Source organism: Marmota marmota, unplaced genomic scaffold (assembly GCF_001458135.2).
Source record: "Marmota marmota marmota unplaced genomic scaffold, marMar, whole genome shotgun sequence".
NCBI lineage: Eukaryota > Metazoa > Chordata > Mammalia > Rodentia > Sciuridae > Marmota > Marmota marmota.
In genome coordinates, this window is record NW_025999913.1 from 12,132,293 (window position 1) to 12,151,650 (window position 19,358).

General features: G+C 45.3%; 1 protein-coding gene and 1 non-coding gene across 5 annotated transcripts in view; one reads left to right on the forward strand and one right to left on the reverse strand.

Annotated features, from left to right (window-relative positions):
• The window catches only part of Atxn1 (ataxin 1), a 389,216-nt gene that overhangs the window by 164,286 nt on the left and 205,572 nt on the right, over nt 1-19,358 (reverse strand). The gene's annotated exons all lie outside the window — the stretch shown is intronic.
• Nucleotides 4,054-4,126, forward strand: Trnav-cac. The gene has a single exon. It is a non-coding gene; the product is annotated as a tRNA-Val (tRNA).

Here is a 19,358-nt window from a genome sequence, read left to right on the forward strand (position 1 = left end):
GAATACTATCTGTAGCACAAAACAGGGGCTTCATGAATGTTTTCTGAATGAATGAAGATAGATGGATTGGCAGGTGATATGATTTACATATTTTCATTTAACCAGTGGAAATCCTTTATGTAAGCTGAAATTACCTAATTTTTAAAAATTGTGGTAAAACACACGTAACAAAATTTATCATCTTACTCCTTGATAATTTTTTTTCCCAGACTGGATATTGAACCCAAGAGTGTTTTCCACTGAGTCTTATCCCAGCCTGTTCATTATTTGGAGACAGGGCCTCGCCAAGTTGCCAAGACTGGCCTTGAACTGTCATCTTCTAGTCTCTGCCTTCCGAGTTGCTGGGACCACAGGTGTGCACCACTGGGCTCACTCATGGGAATCACTTTTAAGTGTGCAGTTCAGTGGCACAAAACACATTCACACTGTTGTGCCACTATCACCGCAGCCATCTCCAGAACTCTTCATTTGTCCAAACAAAAACTCCTGAACATATGCACATACAATATTTTAAAAAAATACATTCTTAATGAGGTAGTTTAATGATCTGGGGTGTGGATTCCCAGGTTCCGCACTCCCCCCCCACACCTGCTGCATATTCCATACTTTTCACCCAAGAGCATGTTCTTCAGCGAGTGCTATGGTCAATGTGGTTGAGGCATGTGGTCAGTGGAACTCCTGCCTACTAGCTTAGCTACTGGCTAGTCATTTTGGTGGCTCATAATGAGTTTCCTGGATTATCTTTCTAAACCCCAATTGATTCCAATTCCCAGGGACCATTAGGGGTCAGCTCTCACTCCTGGGACTGCTTGGAAAGCAAAAAGGGCAGAGGCTGTATGTACAACGGTCCATCTATAATTCTGATAGAGCCCATATGTGATATCCATGTCATTTGATATTTTAACATTTCAGGCCCTGAAATGAGTTTTATATAGGATGAGTCCATAAATGAGTGGTGACAGTCCTTTTTTCTCCCTAGGAAACGAAACATAAACTCTATTGTGACATCATCAGAGGCCCCAGAAACATCAGAGAGAGCTAGGACGTAGATCACATACGTACGGAAGAGTTTTTAACTTAAAATCTTTTCATCTAATGATCACATTTTCAATCTTAGAAGAATATAAAGCAAAGGAGGAAAAGGACCTGAAACAGTGGCAAGTGACTGGTGAAGAGAAAGAGGCAGGTGGCAGATGGGCTGAACCTCGGGCCTGGATCTGATGTAAACTGCTCCCCAAAACCTGTCTCCACTGTCCTCAGTCTCACATTCCCATGTGTAAAATTTGACATGATAAATGAAAATAAAGCCAGGTCGGACTACTCTCTTCCTTCCTGCACCAACATTTAACAGACTCTGATCTTCTTCTGAGGCCCAAGAATGCTCCCTGAGCAAGAGTCCAAACACCTGCTACTCTGCTTTGCTTGGCTCCTTCCGGCTCTGGGTAGGAAGAGCCCACCTCGTCCTGCGCTCAGCTACTAGGCTTCCACTGTGCAGCCTCAGCTCTTGGTCCACCTTCTACCTGGGACCTTTACTAGCACTTTATGCTTCACAGCAGCTAATTACACCCTCTGAGGAACCTGGGCCTCCGAGCAAGGGGCCAAAGTCAGCCTAAGTCAATCTAAAGTTCTGGTTCCCAGCTCTGGTCAGCCACATCCCCAGACACCCATGAAGAAAAACCTCAGTTCTTACCCATAAGAGCCAACGTGTCAGTAGCCCAAACATCGACCTTCTTGACAGATCAGTCCTCTAGTCACATTTCAGATCCAACCAGCAGCACCATATGCCCAGGCTCACTTTTACCAAGAAATAAGTAAACAACCTGAAGTGTCCCCATGGAAAGGGTGGGGAGTCCTGCTCTCAGCGGTGTTTTTGCATATTCTATCTTTAGGTCAGGTTGACAGGCCAAACCTTAAAGAGTTAAGAAGGGAAAGAAAGCACACAGGCTTTATTTGGGAAATTAGATGGGCACTGGAAGCCTCCTGAGACAAAAAGTTAGACATTTCCCCCTTGCAATTTGGAGAGGGGGGATTTGATAGCAACACAAGCCAGACATGCTAAAAATGCAGACTCTGTCTCTAACAAAACTGTAATTTTGATGATTTACAAGTACCTAAATTTCCGGAAATACTAGACCTGACCCATGGACATCGTTAGGAGGTCCTATCCCAAAAACATGCTTGCAGGAACCAAGTTGAAAGAAACCAAATTAGGGTCTCAATCATATGATGATGAAGAAAATGAGCTACGAGGCTTCCAGTTCTTAAAACTGTAAGTAACTATCATGCTGCTTCACGTGCCAGACTCAATAAGTTGTAAAAACCTCTACTTTCTCCTAAAAGCCTCCACAAACTCAAGGAATGGCAAACCAGGGTACCATAAGCAGCACATGGCCCTGTTTTCCCCAGAAGGAATAATCCTTGTTCAGAAATGATTCTTTTTTCGCTTCACCTGGAGGACAGTGCCTCTCCCACAGGCTGAGAGCATCATAGTTCTGGCTGGGACCTACGATAACTCGGCGTCAGGATTTCTCTCCACCGAGTTGCACAGGATTGGAAGATCAGTGGAGCCCTGGAGAGTGAGAACTATTTCTAGGGTGGCACAGAAGTCAGACCTGCTTGCTGGAACTTTGTTTTTAGTTGTTCACATGCTGTGACAGATCATTTGAGGGACACCCAGCAGGCACATCATTTTAAGTTCATCATTTCATTAAGCACTGGAACAAATGAAGAAAGAAATTTTAAAGGAAAGTGGTCATCTCAGGGTTCTAATGATTTAACCCTAGCAGGATTTCATTAAATACTTTTGCATAAGCAAAGCTGATGACCCTTCTGACAGTCCCCTTTAAAAATTTCCTCAAAATAAGCCAGGCATGGCTGCTCAGGCCTGTGATCCCAGTGGCTCAGGAATCTGAGACAGGAGGATAGCAAGTTCAAAGTCAGCCTCAGCGAAAGTGAGGCACTAAGTAAGTCAGTGAGACCCTGTCTCTAAATCAAATAAAAAATAGGGCTGGGGATGTGGCTCAGTGATTGAGTGTCACTGAGTTCAATCCCTGGTATCCCCACCCCCCAAAAAATTTCCCCCAAATAAGACATCCTTATGTAGATCAGGCCACCAAACAATAGTTCAAAAATAGATGATTTGGGCTTTAGTTCTCCTTACTTTACATTTGATGGTAGCTAAGACATTAAATTCTCTAGAAAACATTTAGACCATGAGTTAAAAAATATTAATATCTTGTTCAGAAGAATTAGGAACATTGATGAATTAATGTTGGTAAATCACTTTGCAATTCCCAGGTCCAAGATGTGAAATGAACATTATCAGTCTCTATTTCAGTAATGGGACATTGAAGAACTATGGTCCATTGGGCCTAATTAGAACTCAAAAGCTCATAACTTTGGAGTAAGAGGAACCTTATTATTATGATGATGATGGTGATTTGGTTGTAGCAGTATTCCTTTAACCTAATTTTCTTATATGCTAAGTAAAGGGCATGTCCATGATTGTGGATAACATCATTCAACACCACACTGTAAACTGATACAGATGAAAATAGACCAAAGGTGGATGAACAGATGGATGGATGGATGGATGCATGCCTGGATGGCCAATGGATGGATGGACAAATGGCCAGCCAGAAACCAAATACACACACTCCTCCATGTGGACCCTGCAAGGCTATCAAGTCTACTTTTTCAGAACTCTGTCCTTCACACCCAAAGACCACTGCAGAAACAGATCATCCTGCTTTGAGTCCTAGAATATAATGGATTTCAATTACTGAATCAAATTGGGTTAGGTATTTTTGACATGGATTTGTCTAATTTTTGAAGTAATGATATAATATTTGTTGCTCTTCTTACTTTTGTTGCCCAAACAGATAAACATATCTTCTATGATATAGTTTTAAGAAATTCTCTGGGCTGGGGTTGTGGCTCAGAGGTAGAGTGTACGCCTAGCATGTATGAGGCACTGGGTTCGATCCTCAGCACCACATAAAGGAAAATAGAGACATAACTAAAAAAATATATATATATATATATATTTGGGCTGGGGATATAGCTCAGTTGGTAGAGTGCTTGCCTCACATGCACAAGGCCCTGGGTTCAATCCCCAGTACCACCAAAAAGAAAAGAAAAAAGAAATTCTCTGTACTATAGAAAGGGATTAAAATTAATTAATTAATTAACAGATAAACAGATGGAGAAGAGGCATCACTCATATAGTATCAGAAGGTCAGAAGGAACCTTGAAAGGTTCCTTATGCCTAGGAGAGTCTGAATTTCAAACATGTCAGACAAGTATTTTTCTTACTAAAGATGCATGAGCTAAGGGCTTGGTCACTGCTTTTGTGCTTAAGAACTTTAACTTCATAGCTTTTAATTTAGTTTAGTTTTTTTTTGTTTTTTTTTTGGTGCTGGGGATTGAACCGTGCATGTGAGGCCAGCATTCTACCATCTCAGCTATATTTCCCAGACCCCTGCATAGCTTTTCCTTATACTTAAGTCTCTTATGGCAAGTTTATAATTGACTAGTGCATGCCTGAATAAAAGGTAAGGTAACAGAAGGAACTTTTTGTTCCCCCCAATGCAAGCTTCAGAAAAGGCTGTGTCTCCTTAATTTCTGAGTGTTTATAGAGTTTATCATATTATTTGTTGGTATCCTAAGTATTTTATTTTGATCAACAAAGTACTCCTTACAGAAGGTATATTATCTGAAGACTATCTTGATCAATGCTAATTTTGCATGTTTATAAAAGTCATCTGGTTGCACTTTTTTTAAAAAGAAGAAAACTAATTTACCTAATTGTATATATTATATAATATATAATATATATTAAAGTAGAAAAATATTTCTAAATTGATTTATATATGGTTTCAAACATGTATGTGAGATTATTTTAAGTAGCAAAATGCTTAATCTAAGTCTGCAATCATGTAAATGCTTACAGTCAGTTTGACACAAACACACAAACTCAAAAAGTGAAACTCCCCAAAGAACTCATTGAAAGGACGTGAGATGCCTCATATTTGAACCTGTGTGTCCCAGACCCAGTCTTCTTCTTGAAGTGTAGACTGGAAGACTCAACTGCCTACCTGAAATTCCCACCAAAAAAATGTCCTCACCATCTTGTACCCACCAGGCCAGCTACTAGGATAAAAACAGAAAATAACAAGTGTTGTTGAGATGTGGAGAGGCGGGAGCCCTTGTGCATTCTTAGTGGAAATGCAAAAGGGTGCAGTCACCATGGATAAACAAGATGGTAGCCCCTCAAAAAATTAAAAATTAATGTAACACTGGTGAAATTGGAGGACATTCCTCTCGTGTGAGGTGCCCAGAATTAGTCAAATTTATTGATACAGAATGTAGGACGGTGGTTGCCAGGGACAGGGGGGAGGGAAGAATGGTCAGTTATTGTTTAATGGGTGAGGAGTTTCAGTTTTGCAAGATACAAACAGTTGGGACTGGATGCACAACAATACGAATGAACTTAATACTAAACTCCACACCTAAAAGCGGTTAAGATGGCATTTTTTTTTTTTGGTGCATATTTTTACCTCTATTCAAAAAAATTCTGGTGTGCATCTTTGAAACTGAACAATCCCGACATCCTGTGACAGCACTGTCCTCCCCACCTCTGTATATGGAGCAATAGACTTGACAGCTCAAGCCAGGAACACGGGAATTACCCTGGTTATCACTTCTCTCTTCTTCATCCACGTCAAAAGTCTAACCGTAGAATAAGACTGTGCCTGAAACCATCTGCTTCTCTCTGCTGTAAAATGCCACCATTCAAGTCCAAACCACTGGTCAAGCACATGTCTCCCCACTAGCTCCCTTGCTTTTCATGCCATCCTCCAGTGCCCCCCAGTCACCCAGTGTCATGTTTAGATGCTTTACATGATTGCCAAGGAACTTAGGAAAACACGGAGCCTCTTTGTTAAATTCATAGCTGGGCACTCTCTGCTGGTCCTCTGACTTACATCCCGCTCATCTCCTCCCTCCAGCCACACAGGTTCAAGGGCTTGGAATGTACCAGGTGGTTCATTGGCCTTTGAACAGGCTGCTCCTCTGCCTGGCTGTTCTGTCCACCCCACCTGCTGTGCCCCTCCTCACACTCAATGCCATCTGCCAAGAGGGGCTTTCCTGGTCCCTTCTAAAGCTGACCCTCTCCTCTCTCTCCCTTTGTTTCTCATTACATTTGTCTGTTGATGTGTGGGTTTGCTGTCTCCTCCACTGGACTTCCCAAGCTCCACGTGGGCAATGACTTCAATGCTTGGGACAAATAACTTAAAAATCATCATTTTGGGTAGTAAAATGTGTCATGAAAATGGTGAAGCAGGATAAGGTGGCTGGTAATGCTACTGTCCATCCAATCAAAAGCAGAAAAGTGACCTGGATGAATATGCAAATGTCATTCCTCTTCTTCTCAAAAAGGTTCCACAGCTCATTCTAACTTCCCTACGTGTGGTAATTGTGCTAGCATGCCACCAGCCTTCCAGGACTGAAACCCTGATGTCCCCCTGGATGCCTTCCCATCGCTCTCTCTCCATATCATTTCATTCACTAATTTCCCCATTGCTAATATTAATCATGTCATCTGTCCTATTACTTCTCCATTTGGAATATGACGATACTCCCCACTCTAGTCTCTCGTATAAACACCTGCCAGATTAATCTTCTTAAACTGCAGTTTCAATCAACCTATTTTCTCTTCAAAAACTCTTGTTACTCATGCCTCAGTGCTTCCTGAATTAACTCCAGGGTTTCCATCCTGGACCATCTGAGGCCACAGAGCGCTCCTACTCATCTTCCCAATGCTATCTCCCAATTTTCTCCACCACAGGCAAAGGTGCAGCGCCTTTTTCCCTGAACATAGTTCTTGCTTTCCAGCATCTGTGCCGTTTATCTTATTGGCCCTCAGTGCACCTCCCCATCCCAAAGAGATGCAAACTAAAGCTCAATTCCAAAATCACCTTGTCTGTGGAAATAGTTTCCATTTTTGCAATCAGCTGTGACCACCTCTATCTTTAACCCCTAAAATATGTTTTTACTGATTGTACATTTTATCATCTTCTGACTTATGCCATAATTATTTATATATCATTTCAGGCCCCTTTCTAGATCATCCAACTCTTGAGGACACAGAATGTGGTTTCTATCCTTGGCATCACCAAGTACCTAGTTACCCAAAGTGTGGTCCTTGGACCAGCAACATGTCAGGCCCTACTGCACTCCTGCAGAGTCAAAACCTGCATTTTAACAAGATCTCCATGGGATCCTATGTACTTGACCAAGCTCCTGGTAGCCTCTTATTGAACATGTGATTAGCTGAGTGATTGGAAAACAAGAGTATCAATGCTTTCACCATGTAAAACTATAATAAAGCTGTTTAAACAGAAGAAAGTTATCATCAACCTTCTGGATAAGGAAGACAAATGTTACCTTGGCCAACCATGTTTTAGAGAAGGTTTTAATCTCTTTCTAAAGTTTATTTATGGGTGGGAATCAGCAGATGACCTGCTAACTATTGCCAATGGTACCATTCTCTGACCTTATGAGTCAGTTGGCTGTGCAAATTTTACACTTAAGTCTTTTGTTGGGGCTGGGCTGCAGCTCAGTGACAGAACACTTGTCTAGCATGTGTGAGGCCCTGGGTTCCATCCTAAGCACCAAGAAATACAAAAACAAAAGTTTTCTCTCATATTTAGTAAATTTATACAAAAGGATTGATTCTCATCTGATGTGGCCAGAGCACTTCTTTCTTTGTAATAAAGGTTTGTATTCTTTCCTGTGGGGTAAGTAAATGTGGACTTGAGATGGACACACTTTATGGTAAAGCAGGTGTTTAACCAAGTTAGGGACCAGAAGTGGAAGTCATGGGAAGTGCTTCTCAAGAGCACCGTGCTGGCCACTAGAGGGCGCTAAACTTGTGAATAACATGATCCTGACTTGACAATTGAAACAAGAGACACGTAGCAACTGCCTCAGTCCCCCACCCTCTTCATACATGGGCAGAGAGTTGTTTGGAATTCTACCTGAACTCTTTTGTATGCTAACACAGTGGACATTCTGGGGAACAGACCTGAGCTGCAGCGTATGGAGGATGGACACAGGACATCTCCTTCAGTGTTCCATGTCCACTGTTCGCATGTCTACAGCTTTCCACCATCCCCCAGCCACAGAAGTATGAAACTTCTGAGACCTTCTCTAGAATGCATGCTAAAGTTCTCGGAAATTCAAACTGAGAAGGTGTGCACTACAAAAAGCATATTTCCCTCAGGAAGCAGGATAAACAGAAGTCAGGATGGGGAGAACCGAGGATAATGGCCTCTGGATTCTGAGCAGAATCAGCGGCAAGTGATTGATGGTCAATCCCTGGCCACCTCACCCCCTTAGCGGTTGCCTTGGCAACCAGGTGACTTGCCAGGTAGCTTGGTTTCTTTCTTTACCTAAGCTGATAATGGTGAGACTCTGACCTCGCTCCCCCCCTGCATTCTTCTTACCCAGCTCCCGAATCTTTGGACACACTCCTGGGTTTAATTACAGGCAGGACGCCCTGAGGCCGCCAGGTGCCAACTGGCAGCAGAACACACAGGGCCTCCCTCCCCTTAGCCTCCCTGAGAGGAGGAGATCAGTAGGACTGGAAGCCAGTTCCTCAGAAGTTCTGCCACCAGGGCTGATGGGAAAGGTCTTACACATGGATTTTTGTGCCCAGTGCTCCTTCCTCAGAAAGCACCATTGGTTTGAGTGTCCATAAAGAATTCTGGAAGAAGACGCAATCTTCTCTCACGTTACGGAGCTATGGAATCGATCATGATCGCAGAACCAGGGAACAGGTAAATGTGAAAACAGGCACATCGCCCGGGAGAAAGATGGTACATTTCAAATCACAGACAAACTCCTTGCCTTCTTTACTGTTCCTCCCAATTAGGAACCTGGACTCCAAGGACGATGTCAGCGGGCTAGTTTTTCAAACACTAAATGAAAACGCCTGGCAGTTCCAAGTTCTAAACATTTAAAAGGCACTCTCTTTGAAGATCCAGACAATTTTAGAATGGAAGCCTTTTTTTTCCCCTCTCCCTTCCAATATGTCAAAAAAGCAAAAAGAAATAGAAAGGGCTAAGCAAAGTAGATAGCTGGCCCTGTGATCTGCTTTCTCAAAGAGCTCTACCCACAGATTTTTCAAACACCAACAGCAATAAACAGTCATTCCTTCCCTCCTGCGAGTCAGGGTGAGGGCCAAAGCCAGCAACAGCAACAGTACAGCAGAATATGCAGGCGAAGGAAGACCAGGAGCACGGCTAAGACCCTCTCTCTGTCACCCCCACCACCTAACCAGAAGCAAGTGGTGCTTTCTAGGAATCTGTGCGTAGCTGTGATCACATGTTCTTCTTGCACTTGGGGTTTCTTCTGACCAAATACTACGCAGCAATATGTGGTTGAGAGGCCCCTGGGACTCACCATTGAAACAGACAGCTTTGTAAGCAAAATATCTGCACGTGTGTGTTCTTTTAATGCAACCACATCTCAACGGCTCGGGGGTGTCTGGGGCACGCAGAAACCCCTTCTATGCCAACACAACTAATCTCACCAGTGAATTTTTCAGCTCCTGAGTTGAGAAGACATATTAAATACCGGGAAACATGTTTATCATCGTTAAACGGCAAACATCCTTTCAAACAAAATCTGACAGGACAGAGACGACTGTTCATGCTAATGGAAAATGATCAAAAGCCCCAAGATTCTTTGGTTAGCTTACTCTGAAGCCTGTTCCTGCTTTAGTTGCTACACAAAGTACATCAAACGATATTGATGTAACTGGAGATTCGAAATGTTTAATGTCTCTAGCACCGGGAGAAACTACACTTGGATATAGAAAAGGGGGTACAGAACATTAAAAGTCGACTTCCACACCCCCTGTGCAATACAATACCTAACGACCTAAAAATAGCCTACCTGTTTAAAAATACACCTCCTCCAGAAAAGAGAGGGGCCTCCCATCATCTTGCTGTTTAAAAGGAAATCATATGCACAAATCAATCTAATGAATGGTACTGGTTTTAGGGCATGTGACAGAGACTGATATAACCAAGAAAGCCATACATCTTACACTCCAAGAAGGGTGCATGCCTTGCTGGTTTTGAAGAAGGAACAGAGACTTCATGGAGAGCAGAAGCTCAGAATATCACTGAGGGTAGGAATGAGGGTCCAGCCAAGAAGGGCAGCCAGGGCACTGGAGGGTGCGAGATGGGACTTCAAGGCTCTCCTGTCCCACTTCCTGAACCTCTGCCCTCGTGCCCAGGGGTTCCTGCTTCACAGATCCACACAGACAGCAAAGAGAGGTGGCATGGAGGAGTTCAGCTCTCCCTCGTAGCATCTCCCAGCTCTAACTACATGCAGGGTACAGAGATTGGGGGCTGATGACTCTTTTATTCCAGAGAACCCAGAACTCATTCCAATCCCTTCAAGTTAAGGAGCCGCCTTGCCTGTGAGCTGCATCCAACTTTAACTTCTCTCCTTAGACTCTCTTCTGCCACTACAGACAGGCATCTATGAGGTCACACGACCAGCCCGCCCCAGAAAGCAAACTAGGAAAGCCGTGTGCTCTTCTTCTGTCCCATCAGATGGCATCTTTTCTTTCTCTCAAGTCAAAACTGCTTCCCTTTTGTCAAACCAAAAAGACCCTGTAAGGTGTGAAGTGGCCTCAGAGAACTAAGAAAAAATGAAAAAGGGGTCAACTGCCAAGAATTTTACCAACCAGCAAGAGAAGGCCACTCATTTCCAGAGCCATGGGGCATTGCTTCTGATGGGGGCGCCCCCGGGGATGGCAGTGAGCCCTCTTATCAGCAGCTGAACCCAGCAACCACACTCTGGCTCCACTTTCACGCCCACATTGAAACCATTTTATCTCCACTAGAGGGCCAGGATGGAGAGGAAGTTTCAGCCTGACAGTTTTGCTGCTATTTGAAGATTTGATCTTAAACGTTGGGAGGCAGAGAGCTTGAGGGAAAGACAGAGGAAGAGGTTGGGGTAAGGCACAGCTGCTCCAGAGAGGGGATTTCTGCCCCCCAAGGGTGTCCCCAGAATCTTCCAGAGAAATCTGAGGTCAGAATGATGCTGTTATTATTTCACAAAATACCACACAGCACCTCTCAACGGCCACACAGGCTCTGGAATCCAGTTACATCCCACTCCTTCTCTCCCTATGTTTCCTATATGTTAACAGTCACCCGTGTTGGTCAACTCCTGCTCAGAGGTATCTTCCACACCTGCCCCTTCAGGTAGTTTCAATACCTTATGGATCTCCTGATACCTGCAGCAGCCTCCTGGGCAGGGGCCCTGTCTTGGCTTCTCTTCTACCTCACGGGTCAGGACACAGTTGTAAAGCTAATGTGCTAAGAATCTCCAGGGACTGCCAACCTCCATCCAGGACCCTCCTGACAGCACCACCCCATCCTCTTCAGACAGTGACGGGCAAAGCAGTTCATTGTTCCCTCTACCACCAGGAACAAACTCCACTTCCTAGTCTGAAGATGGGGGGGGGACCTACCTCAGTTCCTCCTACATGCTCAGGAAATTTCTCTGAGTGAGTGGGCAGAAGCATTTCCCCATACACCAAGCCAGCAATCGATTCTGCCCCAACACTGCTGAGCACCCTCTAATGTAACTCAGTTCCAACACAGTCAGCCTAGAGAGAGGCTCGGCAGGTGGTAGTTAGCAATGAGAGTGGAATGCACAGCGAGGTGCAGTTTACTTTAAGTTACTTTTAAAGTTTTCTTTAACTTACTTTTAGAGTCTTCTTTAAACTACTTCCAGGGCAGATGAGTAAATAACTGGTGGCAGATAACCTGAGGGAAAACACTGGTACCCAGACTGAGCAGTGGAAATGAAAGGAGCGAATTGCCAGACTCATTGGGGAAATGCGTCAAGAAACAAGGATTACTGGGACTAACTCTTGTCAGGGCCCATAAAGGCCAAGATAAAGTTGGGAGCTGTGGTCCCAAGGGTCTCCTTCTCTCTCAGAAGGGGAGATTCTTTAGGAGCACAGGTGCAGTAAGGTCACCTGGAGTTTCATTATTAATTCACTAGAATGGTTTGCAGACCTTTATAAAGGTGACGCAGATGAAAAGGTGGCACAGGGTAAGGTCTGCCAGAGGGGACAGGGCTTCTCCAGGAGCACCAGCATTAGGGGAACTCCCTGTGTTTGTTCACCTCTCTAGAAGCTGATCTGAAGTCTGTCCTTTTGGGTTTTGATAGATGCTGAATTACGTAGGCATGAGCAATTCAGTAATGGCTACTGGTGGTCAACTCAACCTTCAGCCCTATACCATCCCTGGAGGTTGGTGAGTGGGGCCAAAGTCCTTACCTACTCATCCTGCCTGGTGATCAGCCCTCATCCTGAAGCTACCTAGGAGCTGCCAGCCACCACTCAGCTTATTAGCATACAATAGATGCATTGCTTTGGAGGTTCCAAAGGTTGTATGCTGGGAACAGAAGACCAAATCTGTGTTTCATGAAATGCGTTTGTGGCTGAGACCATGGGTCCTCCTTGCACTCAGGTTTCTCTTCAGCAAATAACACACAGCAAGAGTTGGTTGGGAGGTCCTCAGTGCGTGGTCCGACACATGTGGCAGGATCCCCCACCTCTCTATCCAATATAGTGTCCCCCTTTCTCTCTATGGACTCCCCACTTATTCCACACCTCCAGCTGCGGTGCCTTGCACCTCTGGAATGCCCTCTCTGCTGATCTGGCGCTGGGTGTTGCCCACCCACCAGGTCCCCAGAAGGTGAGGCAACAGGTGCAATTGTGAGTTGGCTTGATGCAGGAAGAACAGGCTGCAGTGAGGGATGGGAGCATGGGAGCATCCTGGACAGGGTCACCTTACCATTTTCCATCCACCATGGCTAACTGATGCTAGCTATGTTGTTATTTTTATTAATTCTCTTTTCATTTTAGTGAATATTTTCGAGCTGGGCCTCATTTTTCCAGGTCCAGGCTTCAGAGGCTGCCATGTACCTAGCTGCCATGACTCTCTCAGGGTGAGTGGCAGTGCACTCATGCATGGGCTTGCACAATCTTTCAGCCCACACCTATTCACTGAGCACCTACTGTGTGCTAGGATGCAGCACAGGGTAAGCTATATGAAAGGCTAGATGCAAGGCTTCGAACGCAGCGGGTGGCAAATGTCCCTTCCGGGCCAAAGCTTTGAAGCATTTGATTGCTGGTGCAATCTCCAGTTTTCCTTTCTTCCCCTGTGATCATGAAGGAGGCCTCTAGACGGCTGGATAAGAAGATCAAAGCCGCCTGCATCATGGAGTTATGCACACAGGACAAAAGTCCCGGAGAGACACTGCATTCACAGCAGACGAGGTATGAGAGAGAAATAAACTTCTATTTTGCTAAACCACTGTGAGTTGAGGGTTTATTATTTCTGCCACAAAAAAAAAAAAAAAAAAAACCTTATCCTATCCTGACTAACACAATAGCTTTCATTTTCTCTATTATCACTGTTAGGCAATGAATTGGTGTATAATAATACCTTATGATAGCTCTTATATTTCCTGCCCATTATTTCTTTTTTTTAATTTAAATTTTTATTTTTGGTGTTGTGGATTGAACCTAGAGGCACTTAATCACTGAACCACATCCCCAGCCTTTTTATTTTTTATTTAGAGACAGGGTCTTGCTAAGTCACTGAGGCTGGCTTTGAACTTGTGATCCTCCTGCCTTGGCCTCCCAAGTCACTGGGATTACAGATGTGCACCACTGCCCTTGGCCTATTTCTTTTAATTTCTTAATGTTACCTGCTTCTCCAAAACACTAACCTTGACTTTGATTTTCCTCTTCAACTCTCCATCTCATTTCCTTCTTTCCTCTAAATTCTCCCCAAATTCAGTACTGAGCCTTGTTTGTAGTGACTGTTTAACTCACAGCTGATGAATTGATATTTTTCCCCTAGGAAATCATTTCCAACATATAGAGGTTTACTTATTTTCATAACCCAAACATTAATATGTAGGTATGGGTTTGAAGAATTCAACGCAACGGCTACAATCAGGATTAATCATTGGCCAGCTTTGGGATCATGTCTGTCTTACATATGTTGATCCCAATGTCTTTGGGCCTATTTAATGTTTCGGTCTGTGCTGCTAGGGTTTTCATTCAATCATTTGCTCATTCACACAGTCAGTCTCTCAGAGAGTAAAAGCTAGGGCATCAAACCAGCGGTGAGACCACGGGCCACTTCATGTCTTTATGTCCCCAGTTCCCCTGCCTGTAAAATGAGAGTTCCAAATGTATCTTTCAGAGTCGTTGTGAGAATTACACAAATCAATATATGGAAGATACTAGAAAGGTATTTTAGATACGGAGATCCAGCGGGACTTGGCACGTTGTGACAAGAATCTAGCAATATTTCTTGAGCATCTACCATACGGCAGATATTAGAGAACCAAGAATGAAGAACAGGTGCTCAGTTCCCAAGGAGCTTATAGCTGAGCAAGGGTGACACGTGTGTAAACCTGTGAGTGAACTGAAGTGTTCCAGAGCCACAGAAGTAGACAGAATGTATAACTGCAGGCTGGGGCTGTAGCCCAGTGGCAGAGCGCTTGCGTAGCATGTGGGAGGCACGGGGCTTGATCCTCAGAGCCGCATAAAAATAAGCAAATAAAATAAAGGCATTCTGTCCACCTACAACTACAAAAAAAAAGAATATGCAATTTCATATACACATAAATCCACACCCACATCTACACACTCACAAGAGCACACTCGTGTGCGCATGCAACTAATAGTAACTTGCGAGTGATACCAAGAAGTGCTCCTTGCACCTGGAGGTCGGCGAGAGCTGACGCCGTCTTACAATAGGTAGAGGTGCTTGCTTGCCAGGTGAGTCGGGGCACAAGAGAGGTCCAGGCAATTAAGGAGCCGAAGCTTCAAACAGCACTTATCCGTTTACTCATTCAACAAATATGTATCCAGTGCCTCCTCTGCGCTTGGCACGGTTTTAAACACCTGGGTGCAGTGGTAAAGGAGAATGACGAGGCTTCCACTCTCCCTGAGCTCACCCTGTGATGAGGGAGATGAACACTTAGCCAGTAGGTGGACACATAAACCCTCGAACTATGAGGAAAACAGGGTGGGCAAGATGGCGAGAGCGAGCTGGAAGGTTCTGGTGGACGGGGCGCAGAGGGCAGAGACAGGGCAGGAACACCACTCTGCACCCCTGTCTTCTCAGGGGAAGGTTTTCCTCAACCCTCCTGCTTCTTGCAGGTGTGAAGTGGTTGGGGGCTAAAGCCCAAATGGCCCACGCCTCCCCCTGGTAGAGGTAAGTGACTCTACTGGGTAGAGTTACAAAGAACATGGCCTCCTTCTCCTTTCTTCTTCACACAGTCAGAGCCCAGGACTCGGAATTTTCCTGGATACCTGAGGCCTTGGGAGGTGGCTGGCTCCTTTGGCTCTCAACCTTGCTGTAGCTTGGACCAGTCACACAGGGACATCTTGGCTTCCACCTATCTGGTAATTTCTGCCTTATTTCTCAGTTGGTGCAGAACTTGGGAAGGGAGGAGAACTCTTTTAAGATAAAAGTTTTTATAAGATTAAAAACCTTTCCTCCCCCAACAGACCTCAAAACTAAATTAGGAATCACTATCCGAATCTATCAAACCTGTCACCTCAATGAAAACTCCTTCAAATCTCTTCCTTAATAGCTCCAAAGGCACTGCTAGACTGAGAGTCTGTCTCCCAAGGCAAAGTCACTAACAGCAAACACTGGGGTGGCGAGGGAAAAGGACCATCTCAGTCCAGCACAAAATTCGTCGGTGGTTCGTGGTCGGTGGCCACAAAGAGGAAGATGTGGAAATGTCAAGCTCAGATAGTCTTACCACGTGACTTTCCATCTACACGAGAAAAACACGCTAGAGAAAGAATTTCTTGAATCCATCTTTTCCACTTGCGTCACGATTTCCTTGGGAGATGGAGTGAGAATATGATGACATTATCGAGAACAGATATTATGGCGGGATTACTCTCCACGGGGCTCAGTTCTGAGCATGAGAGAAATTACAAAAAGATGCAAAAGAAGATATCAGGGTTCCTGATAGCCAAGGGCTTCCCCCTCCTCTACTTATTAAAGCTTCTCAGAGAGCAACATGGAACAGAAGAGGAAATACGGGACGAGAGTCCAGTGGATGGCCAAGATTTTTTCCAATGTTTCCAGAGTACAGAGGAAAACACATCTGCTGAAATAAGAGCACCTACAACGGTTTCACGAAGCACTTGGTGGATGGAAAGCACAGACACATGTTAAAGCTCCAAGCCCACACCAGCGGGAAACTGCAGTTAGCAACTCTATTTCTGGTAGAAACTCCTGGAAGAAAAGAAATGAGCACTGTGTTCCTCTGTGCAGCCCTTCTGTACCTGGCAGTATACCCTAGGTTAGTCTGTGTCCCGAGTCCCTTAAGCCTGCAGCCTATGAGATGAGCACTCTGCCTCCTGGGTCAAGGCCCACCTTCCAGCCAGGAGCTGCTGACCACAGCACACAGGAAATGCTCTCCCTGCTAGGGGGACAGGCAAAGCACAGCCTCCCACCTACTTGTGATTGCAAAGGCAGGGAGAGCCTGCAGCACTGCCTTCTCCCTCCTCAAGCTGCAAGCTGGCTGGGGACCGAGGGAAGTGTTAATAGCAGGGATAGATAGCAACGAAGACAAAGTGCACATTCCCTGAACTATCCCAGGCCCTGCGAGGGGAAAGGCAGAGGAGGATAAGCTGGAAAATGAAAGGGTACCAGGGCTGTGCTCGTCCTGCTCAGGATACACGGGTTGCCACCGGCATTCTATTTCTTCTCACTGCACAGACATGTTGCTATGGAACCAATACATGCCATTGCCACTTGGCCTCTAGCAAATAAAACCGCAGCGTTGGCAAGGGCCTTCCGCTAGCTTCCCCTTAAAGGGATACCATTGATGGTGAGCGCGGTTGGAGCTTAGAAACAAGAGCGGCATTGTTCCCAGGACACAGCCCCACGGCACGCCAGGCAACAGAACCCAGTGACTCACATTTTACAAGGTATAGATGCATGTGGGGACCAGCCTCTGAGTTTCTTTTTAGGGAAAAACAACTCAGGGCTTCAGTTCATGCTTAGTTTCCCCTTGTTTGGTAAAAAGCAAATGCTCTGTAATATTTTCAGTTATAGTTTGATCTGCCTGAGTATCAACAGCAAACTACTCATGACCCCAGTAAGATAGCAAAGCTGCCCCAAGTGGTCCCTGTGAGTCCCGTAGGTCCTTCTCTTGTCCCCTCACCATGTCCTGCTTCAGGCTACCCTCTACCCTTCATTCTTTACTAATAGAACAGTGTGACATGGGCAAGGAATGTGGCATTCCCCCTCTGTCTTCTGGCCCTGACCTTACCCGCCCCTCACTTCTTATTCATCTCTTGATTCTAGATGGCTGTCTAGGTTCTCCTGAGAGCAGCAGATCTCACTGTCCCCTCTTATGCTGTGCTCCACTCTAGGGATACATCTTTTGGGCTTTTCTTGGACAGAAGGGGAAATGGAAGCCCTCAAGTGTGCACTTCTAACAAAAGCCCATTCTTGTGGCTGCAGCATCTGAAACAGAAGAGATCAATATGAAGATGATAAGCAGGTGAACCCTCAGTGAGTCCCATGCTCTAAATCCATTCAGCACATTGGGACATTGGTGGAAACCAGGCTATCTCTGTATGTGGACAAGGAGACACATGAAGGTCCATAATTATGACTCCAGTTAGTGCAGAAGAAAGGCCCATGTTTGTAAAGGAAGTGATGAAGCCAACAAATGTGATGAAGTAATGGACATGGGCTCCTAACACCAGGTTTGGATCAATTCTTTGGTGAGATGAAATGTTTTGCAAATAGGTACACATTGCACACCAACTTAAATGGCCAGATTCAGAGCCAGATCTGGCCCAGGATTCCTGGAAAGCATCTTTCCCATATCCAACTGGAGAATCACATCCTGACACTTCTCTCCATTTTACTGCATGTCTGGGCTCTTGTGTCAAAATCAACATGACTTTCTTTCTTTTCTTAAGGAAGAAACATTTATCATTGACTGAGGGCCAAATTTGTACCATGCTACAACAACCCCACTACCCATTATTCCGCAGCTATAGACAACCCCGAGTAGTGGTGCACAGGTCAGCAGCTGGCCCACACACACCTGCAGCTGTACCCTGGCTCTCAGCTCAGGACCATGTGGTGTTGCAAATGCGGTCCTGTGGAAAGGATGCAAAGGAAAGTATTCCCGCTCCGATGAGGTCTATAACAGACATGTTCTAGGTGCACTCGCTCTGCCCTTCCCTCTTGGTAGTAGGGAGACAGTATTACCAGGAAGTCAAACAGTGAAACAGCACCACTCCTGTTATGGTTTAGATGTGAGGTGTCCCCCAAAAGCTCATGTGTGAGACAATGCAAGAAAGTACGGCAGCGAAATGATTGGGTTATGAGAGCCTTAGCCTCATCAGTGCGTTAGTCACTGATATGGATTGACTGGGTGATAAGCAGGTGAGCCCTCAGTGAGTCACCATGTTCTAAATTCCACTCAGCACATCAGGACATTGATGGAAACCAGGCTAACAAGGAGACACATGAAGGTCCATAATTATGACATAATTATAACTGTAGGCTACAGGTAGGGTGTGGCTGGAGGAGGTGGGTCACTGGGAGCATGCCCATGGGGTTTATAAGCTGTCCCTGGTGAACAGGGCTGTCTTGGCTTCCTGATGTCCATGTCCTGAGCTGCTGTCCTCTACCTACCCTTCCGCCATGATGTGCTGTCTCCCTCGGGCCCGAGCAATGGAGTCAGCCATCCATGGACCGAGACCCCTGAAACTGTGAGCCCCAAATACACTTCTCCTCCTCCCCATTGTTCTTGTCAGATCTTTTGGTCCTTTGGTCACAGTGGACGAAAAGGTTGACTAAAACAACTCCTGACCTTTGCCTTAGGGCAACAGAACGTTATCGTTAGTTTATTGGTACTACATTAAGTGGAACTACCCATGTAAATCTATGTCCTCAGAAGGAAGCCGTGGATTCAACAACAGACTGAAGACCCTGCAGACTCACAGCCTGAAGTCAACACCTCTCTCCTAGTCGGACTTGGCTACTGTCTGCAAAGCCATGAACAAGTGACTGGACGCTCTATGGCCCGCGGAGGCCTCTTCTGTACACAGGGCCTCTGCCAGATGACCCTGAGATCCCATCTACTTGCTCACGTCCTATTCTTTGTTACAGTATTTATGAGACAGCTCAGTCCTCTGAACAAAATGGACAGTTCCCCCCCCCCCAGCCCCCACTAATGGCCATATCTCTGCA